Below are 17,330 nucleotides of genomic sequence, written 5' to 3' on the forward strand. Positions count from 1 at the left end.
AATATATAGAAGCAAGCACATACTTTTATTTGCATCATGATATTCTTAGTTTGCGGGCAGATGGGGCAGATTCTTGGTTGGCATAATCTGCGTACATTCAGTATACCTCCCCGTTGGGGTAAAGCTAATTTACTCCGGCTGAGATTTTGACCCAATCCTGCATTCCTTCCTTAGTCAAAGGGAAGAGATTCAGCCCTGTATCTCCTGTCCTACTGACCCTGTAATCATTTGGTGATCTTGGGCCCAATCCTTCGGGATGCTGGGTATCCCCGATGGGTGCTTAAACCAGGATGGCAGATGGCTTGTGACACTTCTTAGGACTGGGCACTTTATTTGCTAAAAAAGAAAAAAATGAAATACTTCAAAAAACGTTTTTCAGAAACGTTTTCCTTAGCTTGGGATGGAATTTTACCCCTTTTATAAAAACAGCAAGTCAAGAGGTATCTGTTAGTTGCTGTGATATTTACTATAAACTTAGCTATACACAACATTTCTGGTATGTTCTTTCTGGCTATTAAAGGCTCATTAAAAAAATTAAAGTCTCCACAATTTACAATATTTTCCATTGAAATAGCATGTTAACACATTTCTTTAATCAGTGTGTAACTGTCAAGGGAAAGAACAATTCATCTAGTATATGCATACATTAGAAAAAATTATCAGATTTAATTTTATTTGTTTTATATTCAGGGCTTTTTTGAAGGAATTCCTGCAGGGAAATGGTTAATCTATTTTTAACTAAAGCTTACTTTTGTAATCTATCCAGTGCTTAGAGTTCTGTCATTGATCTATGATTTATGTGATTTAAACCACCTCTTGGCTGTAACATTGGTTTCTATCCAAGATGCTGAGCTGAATACTAATTACGAGATCAAATTTATGCTGTTGGGCTAAGCAGCTGAAGGAGCTTTCCATGCAGAACTCCCTTACACCATGCCACTGTTGAGCATTAGTGAAATATTTGGCAGGGGGGGAGGGGGAAAATACTGAAAAAGAAAAAATATTGCAGGAAAATGGAAGTGTCCTTTGAAAGCTTTATTTTTAGTTCTCTTGAATGAATGTACAGTGCTATATGCAGATAGTCCTGGTGTGTAAGTCTGTGAATATGCACATGGTTATGTATTTACCGCAGAGTCTCACTAATTCACGATTGGGAAACCCATTGAGAAAAGCCAAATGGCACAAGCGAGCAAACAAATAAATAAGATTGAGGCTATTTTATCCCAAAATGTATATTATGCCTTTATTTTGACAAGTATAACGTTGTCAGAATGATTTATGATATTTCATAGCATACCAGTAAATGCACGGTAGTATGTTTTTTTACAGTAAGAAAGTCTTGGTAACAATGGCTTTGCTTTACCTCTCCTTATAACAGTGTTGCTGAGAAATAGGCTTAGACCACCAGCTTTACAGAAAATTTTATAGATCTTAGTATTTCCTTCAGCAAGTCTAAGTAGCACCGTTCTGTTTACCTACATTGCCTTTGCGGAGGAGGAGGGGACGACAGCAATATTCTTTGGTATAGGTAGTCAAAACATTTTCAACAGCTCTGAATCCAAATTCAGTTTTAATAAAACTGAAACTTTTATAGGAATTTTGTTGATTATTACCACTTTTGAAACAAAATGTGTTCAAATGAATCACTTGACTTTCATCTCCGTTGGTGTAATGTTGAAATGTTTCATTTTAATGATGTTGAAATGTTTTAATTCGTTCAGGCTTCCATTTTGTATTTATAGTGTAGTTATCATGTTTACTACATGTTTAATTTTATATATCGTTACATTTGGATTGTTTCAGCATTCTCAGACTATGACAACTTTATCTTACTAAAATGAAATATTTCCATAAAACGTGTTCGTAACTTCAGTTTTGCAAGAATCTTCTTTAGATTCCATTTACCTTCCGCACAAAAGCACTTGTCAAAATATTGGAATATCTCACAGAAATTCCAGAATCTCAAAGGAGAGAAATCCCAGTTCTTGACTATTTCTCCATTCTTTTTCACTTGTAAGGGGCGTGTTGTTGTGCCCTCTTTGGGTCTGGAGATGCAGTCTTGGCCAGTGGATTCCCGCGTAGGGCCCTCCCTGCGCCGGGCTGTGCCGCGTCCCGGTGCTCCCCGCGGCTTGCGGCCGAGGCAGGGCGCAGCCGCACCCGCAGGTACGTGCTGGTTGGGGCTGTCGCTGCCTGCTTCGCGGCCTCCTTACGGTCTTTACGGAGGTCGGCTATGAAGTTGCATGTTGATTTTAAATTGCAGCTGCGTTTTTTTAGACATCCTCAGTGTCTGCCTTCATGTGAAATCATTAGCTTGAACCTTGTTCGACTGGCTGTGTGCACTCACATGCCTGTACTCTTGCAGAGGTTACAGCTCTGTGTCCGGAGTCAGCAGGCCATCGTGCTTGGTCTGTAGGAGGCCCTTTTAGTGTGGAATTAGTTTCCTTTTATCCTCGTTCTTGCTCACTTTAAAAACAAAAAACAAAACAAATCAAAAAACAGAAACAGAAACAAAACAAACAAAAAACCTTGAAAAAGTTTTTTGCAAGGGCATTTTTAGATTAACGATCTCTAGTTTCATGGTTACTATCTTCCTCATTTCTTATTTTTCTCATTTTCTAATGAGAAACTCACTCATATCTCAGTTAGATTTTTAGGCTTTTTAAAAATTACATTTGCTTTTACTCCACTTGATGTCATATTTGCTTTTCTATGTGCATTGTTATGTATAAGCTACAATATAAATAATATACATTGTGTACATTTAGATAAAGATTTTTGAATATGGGAATGTATATGTAGTACAGAAATGGGATGTGTTTTGGGAACAGTTTTATTAAGAGGAGCCACAGTTCACAATTCCATTTGTGTGTATTGTTCTCTATGAACAAGTACTCCAGTGATGAAATCCTTACCTGTCTGATCTGTAGGTACACTAGGATAGATATCTAAATGCTCTCAGTAGTAAATGCAATGAATTGCCTTACAGTCTTACGTCTGCAAAATGGAAGCTATTAAAAAAATCAGGGTAAGTCCAGGCACACTGAAGAAACTGCACATTGTGGCTATAATTGTAATAAGGTCATTTTGCAAGCTCACTCGAATGGTTATATGTGACACACATTCTTTTACTGCTTATGCAGAGAAATAATTTGCACTATCAGTGGTGTTGTTGATCTTGAATATGAGTAGGTAAAACAACAAAAGTAAAGACAGGTCTTCAGTTAATTGCTGTCATAATCTGAGGGACTTCAAAGAAATTATTTTACTGAAAGCATCATTAAATGGATTGGGTATTTTACTACCCTGAACACCATCGCTGTTTTTTATCACAGTTGGCTCCTGGATGGGGGTGCAAGTGACTCCATGCATGCAATACCTGTCCATACGCCGTGGCATCGGATGTGCTTGTTCCCCCATTGCTCATCACCTGCTTTTTCATTCTTCGTTACTGGGCCTTGTTGGCCCCCAGAACTCAAACCTGCTCCCTGCACTTGCAATTCTGCACTGAGACCCGTGTCAGTGCTGCTGCCACCCCTGTGCACATCTCCGTCGCTTCTGCTGCTGCTTCTGAACACACGGATGCTCTCACACCCCTATTTTCACTGTCCAAGGAAAATTTGTTGCAGCTGGCACCAGTGTTAACAAGTTGAAAATGAATCACAGGAATTGCAATAGCAAGGGATGTTCATGCTGTAAATATCTCCACAGATTTGGGTACAACAGATCATTAAAGTGCTACAAATGGAAGTGTTTGAAAACCAGTACTACCTCCAGATTCCCCCAGGAACCCATGGAGCTAACAAGGCAGCAGGGAGAAACAGCTCCAGGGGTCACGAAGACATGCCAAGGGGTAGCATATCCCACCCAGCCAGGCAGGGTTGCTGGCTCACGCGGAGGAGTCAGCTCTCGGGAATCAGCTCAGCAGGACAGCAGGCCACCACCAAGGAGCAGCTAAGTCCCTCATGGGAGTGTGTGTTTCGGGACAAGCAGACAAGCCTACGAAATCCAAGAGAGCACGCATGAGCATGGTTTGAACAGTGGAACAGTCCCTTACATTTTGGACTTCTGATAAGAGAGAGGTCTGTGGGTAAAGCTGGGAGAGCAGCACTGCATTTCTCTCTGTGTTTTGCACTTGCCAGAGGCCACTGTGAAGGCTGGAGATGCGGGTGTCAGGATCATATTAATCCCTTCTGTTGGAACGAGGGTGCAGCCATCCACGTGGAAATGCAGCTTGCTGGAGCTGCAGACCCCGAGCCACTCCAGCAGAGCTGATGTCCTGAGCAGGTGCTTCCTCTGCACCAATTTTGCTGTCTCTTTGAAGCGTGGGCTCCTGTGACTGGTGCTGTGTTTGCCACATGTGCCCATGGGGCTCGCAGGGCTGTGCTGCGTCTGGGTGCAATTAGAGCCTTTCTTTCAGACGCCAGCGTTTGCTCTGATTTGCACTTGGCCTCTTCTACACAACTTTTACAGTGCGAAAACGCAGTGAGGGAGAAAGAAGTGCTATGTATAATCTAATAAATAATATTCTAAAGGAAATGTATACAATGATTATATATATATATGCATGTACACAATATTCGTTCTCCCTTTTCTCTGTTTGTAGTAGAAATACTAAATTAACAATTGTGGCTTTGCCAATAATGTGAGGGGGGGCTCCATTCAAAGTACAAAAAGTAAAATCACAATGATTTAACATACATATGCTCATATATATATATTATAAAAACAATTGTATTGTATGCATGCTATATAAATTGATATTTTGTATAAATATCTAAACCGTACATGAAATAAATTATGGGAGGGGAGGACATTTTGGAAAGCTGTTGTGGTTAGCAGTTAATTAGTCATGCCTATTGTCTTAATGATGTTAGGAGATTGTTGTGTACCCTCAAGAGAGCCACATGATATCCTTAATAAAGCCACTTTTCCCTGGCTGAGAAGAAGAATATGGCTGCAGCCCTTTTGGGGATCCTTCTGGATCAGGTTTGGAGCTGCACCAAACGCACACTATGAAAAGTCACATGCTGGTTGGTGTTCGAAAGTCTTTTGCTGATATCAGACATCTTATGGCTCCATCCTTCCTCTAAAATTTTAGCCTGTTTCTTGCAAAAACCTTGTGTATATGAGCAATAACATGTCTGTCAAGACCTTGCCTAACTGCAGCTCCCTGCACAGTATCAGTTCGTCTGCACAAAGCTGTGGCGTCTGTGGCGATAGTTACTTTTAAACCTTTGTTGAACTGCCGCAATATCCTACTAAAACCCTGTAATTTTCTCTACCTGGCTTCAGGTATTACTGCACGGGAAATGTTTTGGAGTGAAATTCCTGTGCCTGGGAACATCACGTTTTCCAGTTCACCAGCAGCCTTACGGATCAAGCTTGGATAGCCCACGAATGCGTGAATTTGGTTTTAGTATGCCTCTTTCCATGACAGCCAATTCTGTCAGCTCTTCTTAAAATTTTGTGGTTTAAGGAAGAGGGAGCAAAATCCCATGCTGCCTGACTTACTGTCAGCTGATGATAACTATGCTGCCACTGGTTTTCTCTCCCTCTCTCTTGTGACAAAAGAAGTTCAAATTTTTGGAGTGCTTATCCATGATGAGTAGGGATATTTACTGATCCCACAAATGTAAAACTGTTTGAAGAGTAAAAGATTTGGATTGCTGGACATCCAAAAAGAAAAAGACCCACTGTACAAAACACTTGTTTGCCCTTGGGAATGCAGTTAACAACAAAAAGATGTTTCTCCTTGAGTTTAAACAGTAAACAGCAAACAAAACCAGTGGAGAAATACAAGCTACAAGCAGCGATGGAAGATTTGCAATGCCCTTCTTATGGAAGTACCAGTACCAGAAGGCCTAATGTGCCTTTAAAACACTGCTTTATTTTCATGGAAAATGGATGTAAGTTAGGATGTAATATAAACATAGAACTCTATGATTTCTGCAAACAGTGAAAATTAATAAAACCTAGGGCTAGCTATTTGATAAAACTGAGCAGACAAGCGTGTGTAACTATCCGTAGACTGGCTGACATGATGAATGATGATGGATCCAAACTCATCTGAAGTTCTTCTGGAATAATAACAGCAGCATAAAGGAATTCCTATAGGGTGTTTAAATGTGCTCAAAACACAACAGTATATTGAAGGTTGCCTATTATGCTAAGCATAACAAATATTTATGATTGGAAGGTCTCTATGTTAGGTTTACCAGTTTTTGTTTAACTTTTCTCAGTTCTTTGATCTTTTGACTTAAAGACCTACCCAGATACTAAAAGAAAAAAGCTGTTTACTAAATTGTTTCACTAAAGAGATAGTAAGTACCCTCTTATCATATGAAAAAATCAGCTCTGCCTGGTGCTGCACAGGTGGTTTTCTTCTGGAGTAAGTAAGGCCCCCCTCCATTGAAGAGCAGCAGGTGAGATGGGTGCCTGGTCACTGGCGCAAGTGTAACCCAGCCACATTCTCCTCTGTCTGCCGTGGCAGGCTGAGGCACGTGCTGCTGCTCAGCTCCTTCCTTTGAATGCAAAAGAAGAATCCTATCATGTAGTGCCAATTGCATCTGGTGAATTTGATGTTAATGCCATTGCAGATGTAGTTGAGGAAATTAAAAAAAAATGTTTTTAATTTACAGTTACAGAACTTGTGACTAAATGTGGCAGCTGAATGGAAGTATGGGTATAACTATATTGAGTTGTCAGGATGCTAGAAAGTTGTGTAATCATGAGGGGGCTGAAGTGGAGAGTTAGAAGTGAAATGCTTGTTCTGCAGAACTTCTCCCTCCCAGTTGTCTTTATATTTCTAGAGTATTGTTATTTTGTACAGAGGCAGGAAAATACAGGAGTCTTTAAAGCGGGGTCAGTCAGAGATGCATATTTCCTCCGTGCTTACTGCTTTCATTGGGGCTTTTATCAGAACATACCTGAGATTTTCACTAAACCATTTTCTAAAGGTAAGAAGAATGCAATCTAGATTTGTCTCAAGTATGAAAGAGGAGAAACCTTTGTGTAATATACAGATTGATTTGCAAGACCTTAAGGTTTTCAGCTTTCTCTAACCCTATCTAACATACTGCGGCAATTTGTTCTGCTTTGAATGCTAGAACATGTTGATACTCCTAAGTCTACAAGAGCCCCTGGGACAGAGTTAACTTTTTCAGCACTGACTATAGAGGCTTGTGACTTTAGATCTGAATGTCCCTTTTTCAACCCTGCTACTAGTGACCCACTGCATAATAAGTGTCTCGCGTTATAAAGTGGTTATTCACACAGGGTTTTGAGCAATGCTATCTGGAGGGTGGGAGATGCTTTCCTGGCAACGGGACGTGAACGTGATGGGGCAGATCTTCAGCCAGTCCCAGTCCTGCTTGGTTGCTGGAGCTCAATGGAGTTCTGTTAATTCATGTGGATAATTCACTGCCCCAGAGAGATCACAAAGTGCAGTGTTCTCAGCTAAGTGAATACTTGTCTAGATGGAAATGTCTTTCTTTCTGTAATTCCCTTGAATTTAGATTGTTCCATGCATCCTCTCAGCTGTTTTATCCTGAAAGATGTGATGTTCTGCATGAAAACTTTGAGGAATGTTCTACATGTTCTTTCATCTTTATTAGGCACGTTTCCATAGGAGTAGGACTTCTGAGCCCTAAAAGCTCACCTGGACCCTTTGCTTATATGCTTCTGTTCATTTTGTGCAGAGGTTAAACTTTACTGGTTTTGGTATGCCTGTTATTACCATGGCAACCATTTAGGACTTTATTTACTTATTCTTGAAGAGCTTCAAACTTTTATTTTTAATTTAGTTATATCAAAATCTTGGGGAAACTCAGCTGAAGCAGTGTCCTCTAACAGCCACATCTGTAGGGCAGAGCAGAGTGCTGCTTTGTCTGTGTTGCCTGCCAAGGCCATGCTCTCTGCATTTTTCTCTTGTACTTTGGTGATGAATTAAAAGATGAACTTCTTTCTGCTTGGAGAAAACACTGTGACCAGGGGATTTGCAGTGCTCCTTTGGATCAGTGCCGTGCAGCCATGCGCTCTTCAGGTGGTGCAGCTTTCCTCCACCCCTGGTGAATGCGACCAAGGTTATTTGGAAAGATGAATTGTCTGTGCTTTGCATTTGGCCTGGTACTGTCTCCTTTTTCCCCGCCACCCTTTTGTATAAGACTGTTTTCTTCTTTTTGGGGTGTCAGACTGTTAGTAAGACTGTAGTTATTCTACACAGCTAAAAGCAAAGGTGATTTGACTCAAATTAAAAAAACCTAGCAAAATAAGATGCTCTTTGCAGCGTATTAGCCTGCAGTATGAGTATGGGAGTATGAACGTCTCTCTTCTTTTCTGATCCTCAGCCCTGAGTCCGTGCAGGCTGGAGGCAGCACTGCCAGCAGCGCCGGGGCGGCCAGCTGGGACGGGGTCCCCGGAGGCTCCGGGTCAGCCTGGGCAGTCGCATAGGTCTGTGTTTACTGCGCTGGCCTATCTTTAGGGGTCTCTGTCAGCTTGAAACGTAAACAATTAAAAAAAGAAAAAAAGCCGTTTCAGGTAGCAGGCTGGCCCTTGAGGGCCCCAACCAGGTTGTGCATTTATGCTCTTTCTCATTTCTTTTTACAGTTTTCTTACCCTTGTTTCTTTGAGCGAGCCCGTGTGAGAAAGGAAGTGGAGCGTTCGGGAGGAAGTGTGGGAACGGGTGGTACACAAAATGCTGTCAAACGCATAGAGCAAGCAAATGGAAGTAGTTTTAACACTTCCCTGCCCCTCCCTTACATTCTCTTCTGGTAAGAGCAACCTTCCTTATTGCTTAGAACAACAGCAGATATAGAAAACAGCAGAAGAGCTTAGCTTTATAAACACTGCTCTTAACACTTAACTTTATAAACACTTTTCAGTGCGTGAATGTGAACTTTGCCTTTGAAAAGTTCTGTCACTTTTCCTGCAAAGATTCGTTTTACAAATGGCATCTACAGGGTATCTGTAGGTATCTACCGATGTTAAATAGGTGTTGTGAGCAAGTAGTCAGTCATGCGCAGTGTGCGTTGCAAATGGTTGTAAGTGTATCAGTGAAAGGACCCCTGGGTGGCTGTTCACAGACAGCCTGTTGCTCTGTTGGACTCTGGAAAACACACATTTTCAAAAAAAAATTTTTTTTCCCAGAGTCCAACAGTATGTTTGCTCTCGGATGGCAGGACACTGCTCAGCAGTGCTCAGGTATTCCCAGCTTCGGGCTGCATGTAGCCACAGCTGAAGGCTGCGTGCCGTGATGAAAATCGCCTCTAGCAGCCAGCCAGGCACATATCATCGGGACGGGATCTGCTGTCTGTCTGCAGCTGTTCACAGGTGAAAGGTTCTGGCAGTGGTGAAAATCAATCACTAGCGTGCCGTCGCCTTGCCACGGCAGCCTTTTCCCTGTCAGCACGGTGAGTGACGCAGGACACGTGGGGAGCCCTTCCTTCCCCTGCGGCTGGGGGACGCGGGAGCAGGCTGACCACTGCGAGCCCCCACGCGCAGCTTTCCTGCCCGGATGGGCAGGTCTCTTCTCGAGGAAAAAAAAAAGTTGTTAGAGTGATGTTATTGAAAATAAACTGCGCAAACACGGGAGTCCCCGCTTCCACGAGAGGGGGCTCAGTGTTGCATTTCGTTGTATTTATTGTCTTCTAGTACAAACTGGTGAGAGGCCAATCCTCTTCAGCTAGGCAGCAGTCCAGCGATCTGAGCTGCCCTAATCTCACCCTCAATCCCTGCTCTGGGTCAGATCAAGAACCTGAAAATTGGGATCTATTCCTAGAGGTAGACCAGTCAAATACAAAACCCTTTGCTTATTCGGGAGCCATTTCTGTCATCAGCAGAATACATAGAGGCACCAGCTCTAGCTCTAGGCACGTAATTACCCTTTTCCCAAACGTGACTCCGGAGCATGTATTATGCATAGTGATGAACTCTGCGTCTTCCACCTTTTCACAAGCAAAAAGCCTTAGCTCCAAGCCAAAGTCAGCCCTGCTCTCCATCCTAGCTTACCCCGTGTTATGTGTTTTCTCATGGTAGTGCTATTTTGACCTTCTCCAGCAGAAGGTGTGGTAGCCCTTTAGTGGAGCACCTTGCTCACTGATGAGTGTTCTGCTCAAGCTCCACACTTTTCTCTTGACCTAAAAATAAGAATTATATTGCTCTATTGCAGTCGCATCTCTTGGTCAGTGAATAGAGCTGCTTGAAACCAGCAGGCTATAGTGTATATTCAAGCTTCCTAGATTCCATTAACATTTTGTTAATGAAATAGTGCTTTGTCAAAGAGTCTTGAAAACTTAAAAGGGCATTTAAGCTTCTTCCATGAGTCAATACCATGTAATGTCAACATTACCACGAAGGGATAATTCAGAGATGTCACACAAAGCATGTGTTATGCCATTTGCAGTCTAGCAAAACAGCTCAGCATTTATGTTGTTTAATCCATCTTCAAAAATCTTTTGTTCTGAAAAAGTTTGAGATCAATCTTGTCAGTATTTACTGACATAAAGCTGATGTAAGTCACTGTGCTTCTGTTGACTTCATCTGAGTTGTAATGATTTACCCTAGCTTTGAATTACACCCAAATTAGATATATGAAGAACTTGATATCAAACTTTTAAGGAATATAATGATGAATGACACCTATCATGCAAAGGAAAATATGGCCAAAACTAGAGTGAATTAAATAGTCTGAAATGATCTGGGGTAGTACAGAAACAATTTAAACAGACTTTAAGAAAAGCAACTTTTTCTAAAATCTCACATTTATGAAATAATGTTTTTTCTCATTAGAAGTAAATATGAAATATAGAAATACCGAGTTAAGATCAGGGATCTAAGAATTAGGTAGGTCATGCGGACTTGGGTGCTAGGCTGATTTCTAAAAATGTATGTGCAGCATACAGTGTCCTGGGATTAAAGTCACTGTCTCGGGGAGTCTGATCAAGTTACATATCACCATGAAATCCCTCTTCCATTCCTCCTTCCTTCCCATCTTCCTCTTTTTAGTAATTCTGTCATTTTACCTAACATATAAGGAAGTAGTTTCATCCTGCTGGACTTTATAATAATGCTCTGTGTTTTTACTTTCGTACTTGTTAATGCTTTTCCAGTAAAGCTGTGTATAATTGATGTAGTTGTATATAATGGAAGGTTGCCTCAGCTTTCTTTGAAAAAAACACAGATAGCTTTACTTCATACTTAACCGAATATGGAACACTTTCTTGTGATTATTCCTTAGCTGTGTTAAATCTATTTCAGTTTTAGACTCCCCAAATATATTGGGTCACTTCTGCAATATGTAAGATAATGCAAAAAATAACTCATGTATTTTAGTGGCAAAGGTTCGTGTTTCATTCACATTCAGGATTTTCTTTCAAACCAGGCATCATGGAGAAAGACAGTATTACAGACCTGCTGGAGGAGCTCAGCAGGAGAAGAGAGGCAGTGCTGTGCCGACAATGTGAGTGGGGGGAGAAAATAGTTCTAATGTTGTATTACAGTTGGTGGCTCAGGTATACTGAGGTAATTTGTAGGAACTTTCTGAGTAAGGGATACTTTCTGACTTCATTGCACACAGCAGGAAGAAAAATAGTATGAGGCTCTTCATTTGTACTTTTATGTTGTTTCACAACCTGGGAAACATATGGGGCATAAACCAATTGCTCTTTCTGCGAAGACCTACGGAAGGCTTGCAGCCTCATTGCTCCAGGTGAGGTCACTGCAAGAACAACCAGAGTGAGAATAAAATATGGAAAAAAATCATGCACTCTGCTGCAAATACATATTTTTAAAACAATCTGAAAGTGCATTATATAGTATAGTGTGTGTTCTGGCAGCCTTAAACACAGAAGGGTCTTGATATGGTTGGTTTTTATTGAAAGCTGCCTCATAGCAAATTAAACTGTACATGACAATAGAATATATGTATTACATGCATTATATTAAAAGTACATTAAGCTCTTTGAAAATTATCTCCCAGATCCCAGTATATTTGATCAGGTGCTTTAAAGGAATAATATATGTATACTGTTGAATAGAAATGAAAAGTTGAAGAAGGAAAAAATCCCCAAATATGTTAAATAAGAAGAGGAAAACATGTTAAATAAGAAGAGGAATCAGACATAACGTTTATGATCCATCTTGGCCTGCTTTTATAAACTCAACACGAAGTAAATGTACTGAATCTGAAATGCCACAGTCAGCATTGCAGTAAAATGAAGCATGTGGCAGTGGAGGCAATGTTTAAGATATACATTTTTTTAAAAAAAGTTACTTCTAATAAATAAAAAATTGATACAGGGGGTAGTGTAACTGTATATGTGCAGTAGCATTCAGACAAAGACTGTCCCAAAGGCTTCATAGATTCTAATGAGATACCTGCAGTATAAATAAGAGGAGTATGAGAACAGAGACTAGAGGCCAGTATCTAGTATGCTGCACATTTTAACCTGGTATTGAAAAAAGCGTCCTTGGAGAGATTAGATATTGAAGAACTATTACAGATGGGGGAAACTGTATACAAAGATTTTTTTTTTAATATCTGCAGTAGTAAGTGAAGGAATAGGGAGGTGGCAGGGCCAGACCTGTGATGGCAGAGGAAACAAGGGTTGAGCCCTCCAGCTCAGGACAACAGGATTAAACTCTTAAGATGCAACTGCCCTCTGATGTCAGTAGCAAATATGAGACTTCCTTGCAGATGTAGAGCTACTTACAACTCATCTAAAAGTAGGAGTTAGGAAGATTCCATCTAAATTGTTTTAAAACCCAAGTGAAGTAGCTGGTGCAATACCCTTGTAGAGAATCTTCAAGGCTGCTATACTTTTGCTTCACTTAAAAATCCACTTCTGATTTCCTTAACATCATCGATATCATTAAACCTTTGTAGATCTGCTTGCACAGGAACCCTACGTCTCTCCTTGCCTCTGCTCTGCACGTGTCAAATGAGGAGAACAATATTTTCTTCCATACTTTTCTGTGTTACCTGTGTAGATCATAAACTCTGGGAAAAGAAGCTCTGTCTTACTCTGTGTTCGGATGGTGCCCATCCTCACAGAGCCTTTAATTTCAGAGGCTTCCAGGTCCAACCATAGGACAGGTAATCATTGCTATTTATGAAAGAAGTGGAATATTTCCTCTATAAGGCATTAAATTGAGTAATTAAAAGAAATCAGTGTTTTTGCTATTCTAATATATATTGAACAGTTACTAAATATCTTTTCTTTGTTTCAGGTGGTTTGAACAATGGAGATCTGTGATGTCCCAGCTTTTTGGAAACTTTTATGCTCAAGCCAAGAGGTTACTATAGATGGAGCTAATCTGTGAGTAAGTTTTCTGGAGGCCATTATGTCTCCTACAGTTTTGTTTTTTTTTTTCTAAGGGAGGCAGTGCTCTCTGTGTGTGTGTGTGTGTGTGTGTGAGGGAGAGAGAGAAAGAACATTGCCTAGAGGGTTTCGGTTACCACACTGTCTAAATATCCCTTATTTTTAGTTGGAGTCTTCTGAATATGAGAGCCCACTACAGGTAGGTGAAGTGACCTCTTCGGTTTTGAATCTGCTCTTCTCTGGCAGATGCAAAGCTGCAACTTTGAACAGGAACCCCCTCCTGCTCTGTGTAAAGCTCTTTGAATTGCCCCTGATATGCTTCTGAGGCTCCCTGGTTGTGTGTGAGGCACTTTGAAGATGAATGCCCCAGCATAAGGAAAACATGAAACAAAACTTACTCCCTTATGTCAGAGAGTGCTGCACGTTTCTCAAAGATCTTCAGTACAATGGTCGCTCTTTGGTGGGTGAGAGGAAACAGGCTGGTTCACCAGCTTGTAAAAGCAGCAGAACAAAATTGCACGTGGCTATCCATTGGGTGGTAGATCAGGCAAAAGAAATGTATTTGGGGGTCTCCAAACTATTCAAGTCTGGCAAAATTTAATTGAATTTGACTTCAGTGGGTCTTGCATAATGAACACAGACTTACTGTTTGTTCTTTTTTTTTCTTTCCCCGAAAGCCTGCTATGTTGTCTAGTGACAAGGCACCAAATCCTGCCTCTGTAGATACTGACTGGGATAGGAGGATGGGAGGGAGTATTTGAGTACCTGGAGATCAACCGTTCTTTCCCTCCTCTCGTTCTTGCCTCAGACAGTATATAGGTCACCTCTGCAGGGGTCTTGTGGCTACCAAATGTGGGAGCCGTTTGAGACAGGACGAGTTGGCTGAAAAACAGCTGTGGGACTCCACTGGCTGGTGCCCCTCTACTTAAAGCAACGTGATTAAACTTTGCAAAGTGCATTTCATTTGTATGATTTCAGAAAGTACCTGCAGAACAAGTCAACAGGCACTCCGTGCCCTGTTGAAGGGGAACACTTCTCTTTGTCTCCATGGAAGCACAGCTCCTTAGGATATATGGTACCATCAGAAGTTTCTTGTACATTTTTGACGTTACGTAGAGTCTTGGAAACTGAAGGGCTGTTGTATCTTTGGGAGAGTGGCGAAGGGGTAGGAAGTTTTATCTATTCAGTTCTGAATATTTCTGTGACAATTGGCATGAAACTACCAGTTGATGTGTTATCTAAACCTGATGGCTCAGTTCTTCTCGCCCAGGTGATACATGATCAAAAAATTTTCATTACCATCACATGAATGCTAATTTTACTGATGCATGGGCTTATGGGCTTATAATATGAAAAACTGAACTGATACCTCAGGAGAGACTAGGTGGAGAAATAGAAGGGAAGAACAGTGAAAGATAAAAATTATTGATACTCATTAATAGTCAGTGATGTCCTAGGTGGTGTTCTTCTCACCTACCTTTGGATGACTACAGTATGAACATTTGAACTCCCTGTAAAGTAAATGGAGAAATGCAGAACCTTCTGGGCCACAGTTCTTTTCCGTATATGAGAGATTCCCCTTCCTTCCAGTCAATTAATTGCATCCTAAAAACATCTGTTTCTCACCATTGACTTTAAAGGGATTTTAGATGACTAGCTCAAATATAGCTGTCTACACCGTGAGTGATTAAATTTGGGTTAGATGAGCTGGCAATCTTTATGTGGATTTTTTTCTTCCTTCACGCAACCCTTAAATCAAAAGGCATTTCATCCGAGTGTTATAAAATACAGCTGTCGGAGGGATAGTTGTCTTCCTTATTTCAGCATCTGAAGGGAGGGAGACAGACTCCTTTTAATTGAGAAGGAGGTAAAGATTTCACCCTTCTATATCTAGAAATCCTGTCCATTTTGGAAAATTCAGGCATCTATGAGATTTGCTTAGCAGAGGCAGATCCTGGCATGTGGATGTTTCTGATTGTCTTTACGATATTACAGTAAAAGCAGAATAAAAGGCTGTTTTTCTTTTTATATTTATTTTTATTTTTTTATTATGCTATCAGGCTGGTTTGCAGCATGTACCTAGAGGGGCAGCTACAGTCTATGTGACAGTGTAAAGTGAACTCATTCATAGTCTCCTCCCTCTAACTGCAAAATATGGGTAAGGTGCAGGTGTTTATTAATAGAAAACCTCCCGAAGAAGCATTTACCAATCTGTCAGAGAGGAATTCTTACAAAAAACCATACAATTTGTATGGTGAGCTTTTATTTTGGTTGTTTGTTTTTCTTTTTTTAAACAGGTAAAGTTGTAAGTGATGTAAGCATCACCTGCAAGTGTCTGGCAATTGGTGAATATTTCCCATGGATTTCAGAAGTTGGCAAACTTGATGCATATTATACATTTTTTTTTTTAATTTAAAGTTCAGTATAAACTTAAAGGAGCGGAGAGAGCAAAGCAAGAGAGGACTTATTTTAGTTTTAAATCTGAAGAGGACCTGTTGTGAAACTGTGTGTGTATTTATTTCCTCTAATCTTCTCTGAGAGGCAAGATGAGCTTCCAGCATATTAGATGCCTGAAAACATTCATATTTTAAAATGAGTGTTAATTTCTTGACGTGATGGAAAAGTATCAAATTACTATTGAAACATACAAATAAAGCAAGTGTTCCTTTTCCTATCTGTAAGCATAGCTCTTCTGCCAAATGATAGGCATGATTGTATTTTTTCCTAATTGAATCGGCATCTCTTGTCCTCTGATAGTCCACTGCAGAATATTGATGGCTGTAATAATTGGCTTTTTCTTGGTACGTTGTGTTTTCTCTGGGATGTTTCCACTTTCTGCAGTAAATCCTTTTCAGTTTTACTTTTGCTATGGTCCCGTACTTACAAGTGTTGCTAATTCTGGTAGAGCTGTAAGACTGTGAATAAGGTTCAGTGTTTTGATTTGTTGTGCAAGTCATGTATTGGTATCTCGTATCACTCTATTTATCTTTTCTAGCAGAAATACCTTGGATGTTACTGGCTATATTTAGCAAGTGAACTCAGTCTTTCTCCTCTATCTGTTATTTTCTATCTGTCCCTAGCTTCAAGGGTTGGTGGCACTCTACAGTGGATAAATGCAAGAAAATCTAATAATGCCTTTCTAATATACCCATTTATCTAGTATAATATTTTATTTTAACTCTTAATGCAACTGTGTAATCATTGCTCCATTGTTATAATTGGATTTGGAAGTATATTTGTGCAATTTAATTAAATCTATAGCATTTCTATAAGCTTATTCAGAGTAATTAGTAATCTCAATTTTTATTGGAATCATATTTTATATCCACTATGCTCATTTTTCTCTTCAAATTCTTCCTATTTGCACCAGTTCTTCTTTTTACACTGGAGTTTCTAGCATAAATAATCATTAAGATCTTTTTCTGCACTGTGAATGTGAACAGTGTAATCCAGCTCTCATTGAAGTCAATGGTAATCTTTTCATTTACTTCAGTGGAAACTGGATCAAGCTAATAGGTTGCAAATTGCATTCAAGGCAAAGCCACATCTTATCATTGAAATCATTGTGTAACAAAGCACTGTATATTGATGGAAGATATAAAATAGCTGATTGTTTCCAGATTTTGTTGCCAGATAATTTATAGTTTCTCTTATCCAACTTTATTACTTTTTTAGCTCATAACTTACGGCATCGCACTGATTTTTCAAATGCTAATTTTAACTTCATCTTTCCGGTTAGATTTTTATAAAAGGGACTAGAACTTCCCTTTTCAGACACCAACAAGTAAGCTATCTAGGTATCTCAGTTAGAATCGCTTATCTTTGGGCGTTTTTTTTAGTAAACTTTTTTCTTATTTTTTAATTGAAAAACATTTGGGATTATATATATGTGTGTGTCTGTGTATATATGTATATATGTATATGTATGTATGTATATATATATATATATATATATGTACATATTTTACTGGTTTTGTGTCACTGCAGAGCTATATCAATCTGTTAATATAAATG

At 40.0% G+C, this 17,330-nt stretch overlaps 1 long non-coding RNA gene across 5 annotated transcripts in view; it reads left to right on the plus strand.

Annotated features, from left to right (window-relative positions):
* Window positions 1–17,330, plus strand: part of LOC112989772 (uncharacterized) — a 97,519-nt gene that overhangs the window by 44,083 nt on the left and 36,106 nt on the right. For 2 of the 5 annotated variants that reach the window (XR_010391108.1, XR_003260902.2), the window contains exon 2: window positions 13,225–13,313. This is a non-coding gene — a long non-coding RNA (uncharacterized LOC112989772). Of the gene's footprint in view, window positions 1–11,401; window positions 11,456–13,224; window positions 13,318–17,330 lie in introns of those variants that run through there. The other 3 variants (XR_010391109.1, XR_010391107.1, XR_010391106.1) reach the window with 3 other exon arrangements.

The sequence above is a fragment of the Dromaius novaehollandiae genome, chromosome 11, assembly GCF_036370855.1.
Source record: "Dromaius novaehollandiae isolate bDroNov1 chromosome 11, bDroNov1.hap1, whole genome shotgun sequence".
In the NCBI taxonomy this organism is placed as follows: Eukaryota; Metazoa; Chordata; class Aves; order Casuariiformes; family Dromaiidae; genus Dromaius; species Dromaius novaehollandiae.